Raw genomic sequence first — 2,500 nt, 5'->3', positions numbered from 1 at the left:
TGTGTGTTGCTGTGAGTGTGTGTGAGTGTGTGTGTTTGTGTGTGAGTGTGTGTGTGTGTATGTGTGAGTGTGTGTCTGTGTGTCTGTGTGAGTGTGTGAGTCTGAGTGTGTCTGTGTGTGTGTGTGAGTGTGTGTGTCTGTGTGTCAGTGAGTGTGTGTGTGTGTGTGAGTGTGTATGAGTGTGTGTCTGTGTGTCAGGGTGTGTGTTTGTGTGTGTTTGTGTGAGTGTGTGTGTGAGTGTGTGTCTGTGTGTCAGTGAGTGTGTGTGTGTGTGAGTGTGTGTGTGTTTGTGTGAGTGTGTATGTGTGATTGTCCGTGTGTGAGTGTGTGTGTCTGTGCGTGTGTGTTTGTGTGAGAGTGTGTGTTAGTGTGAGTGTGTGCGTCCGTGTGTGAGTGTGTGTGTGTTTGTGTGAGTCTGAGTGTGTGTGTTTGTGTGAGTGTGAGTGTGTGTATCTGTGTGTGAGTGTGTGTTTGTGTGAGTGTGTATGTGTGTGTGTCTGTGTGTGAGTGTCTGTTTGTGTGATTGTGTGTGTGTATCTGTGTGTGATTGTGTGTGAGAGTGTGTGTGTGAGTGTGTGTGTCTGTGTGTGAGTGTGTCTGTGTGTGTGTTGGTGTGAGTGTGTGTGTCTGTGTGCGAGTGTGTGTGTGAGAGTGTGTGTGTTTGTGTGAGTGTGTGTGTGAGTGTGTGAATCTGTGTGTGTGAGTGTGTGTGTCTGTGTGTGTGTGTTTGTGTGAGTGTGTGTGTGTCTGTATCTGTGTGTGAGTGTGTGTATGTGTGTGTGTCTGTGTGTGAGTGTGTGTTTGTGTGATTGTGTGTGTGTATCTGTGTGTGGTTGTGTGTGAGAGTGTGTGTGTGAGTGTGTGTGTCTGTGTGTGAGTGTGTCTGTGTGTGTGTTGGTGTGAGTGTGTGTGTCTGTGTGCGAGTGTGTGTGTGAGAGTGTGTGTGTTTGTGTGAGTGTGTGTGTGTGTGTGAATCTGTGTGTGTGAGTGTGTGTGTCTGTGTGTGTGTGTTTGTGTGAGTGTGTGTGTGTGTTTGTGTGAGTGTGTGTGTGTCTGTATCTGTGTGTGAGTGTGTGTGTGTGTGAGTGTCTGTGTGTGTGTGAGTGTGTGTGTGATTGAGTGAGTCTGTGTCTGTGTCTGTGTGTGTCTGTGCGCGCGTGTGTGTGAGTGTGTGTGTGTGTGTCTGTGTGTGAGTGTGTCTGTGTGTTAGAGAGAGTGTGTCTGTGAGTATGTGTGTGAGTGTGTGAGTGAGAGTGTGTGTGTGTATTTCTGAGTGTATCTGCGTGTGTGCGTGTGTGTGCATGTGTGTGCGTGTGAGTGAGCGTGTGTGTGTGTCTGTGTGATTGTGTGAGTGAGTGTCTGTGTGTGTGAGGGTGTGTGTGTGAGTGAGTGTGTGTGTGTGAGTGTATGTGTGAGTTGATGTGCCTGTGTGTGTGTTTGTGTGAGTGTGTGTGTGAGTGCGTGTGTGTGTGTCTGTGTGTGAGTGTGTTTGTGTGATTGTGTGTGTGTGTATCTGTGTGAGTGTGGATGTGTGAGTGTTTGTGTGAGTGTGTGTGTGAGTGTGTGTGTGTGAGTGTGTGTGTCTGTGTGTGAGTGAGTGAGTGTGTGTGTGTATGTGTTTGTGTGAGTGTGTGTGTGAGTGTGTGTCTGTGTGTCAGTGAGTGTGTGTGTGTGTGTCTGTGCCTGTGTGTTTGTGTGAGAGTGTGTGTTAGTGTGAGTGTGTGCGTCTGTGTGAGTGTATTTGTGTGAGTGTGTGTCTGTGTGTGAGTGTGTGTTTGTCTGATTGTGTGTGTGTGTATCTGTGTGTGAGTGTGTTTGTGTGAGTGTGTGTGTGAAAGTGTGTGTGTGAGTGTGTGTGTCTGTGTGTGAGTGTGTGTGTATGTGTGAGTGTGTGTCTGTGTGTCTTTGTGTGTGTGAGTGTGTGTGAGTGTGTGTCTGTGTGTCTTTGTGTGTGTGTGTGAGTGTGTGTGTGTCTGTGTGTGTGTTTGTGTCAGTGTGTGTGTCTGTGTGTGAGTGTGTGTGTGTATGTGTGAGTGTGTGTCTGTGTGTCTTTGTGACTGTGTGTGAGTGTTTGCGTGTGTGTGTTTGTGTGAGCGTGTGTGTGTGAGGGTGTGTGTGTTTGTGTGTGTGTGTGTGTGTCTGTGTGTGTTTGTGTGAGTGTGTGTGTGAGTGTCTGTATATGTGTGTGAGTGTGTGTGTGTGAGTGTGTGTGTGTGTTTGTGTGAGTTGGCGTGCCTGTGTGTGTCTGTGTGTCTGTGTGTGTGTTTGTGTGAGTGTGTGTGTGTGAGTGCGTGTGTGTGTGTGTGAGTGTGTGTGTCTGTGTGTGAGTGTGTTTGTTTGTTTGTGTGAGCGTGTGTGTGTGTGAGTGTGTGTATCTGTGTGTGAGTGTGTGTTTCTGTGAGTGTGTGTGTCTGTGTGTGAGTGTGTTTGTGTGATTGTGTGTGTGTATCTGTGTGTGAGTGTCTGTGTGTGAGTGTGTGTGTGTATGTGTTAGTGTGTG

This window comes from Hypanus sabinus (genome assembly GCF_030144855.1).
Source record: "Hypanus sabinus isolate sHypSab1 chromosome Y unlocalized genomic scaffold, sHypSab1.hap1 SUPER_Y_unloc_18, whole genome shotgun sequence".
NCBI classification, from domain to species: Eukaryota; Metazoa; Chordata; class Chondrichthyes; order Myliobatiformes; family Dasyatidae; genus Hypanus; species Hypanus sabinus.
This window is presented reverse-complemented; position numbering follows the sequence as displayed.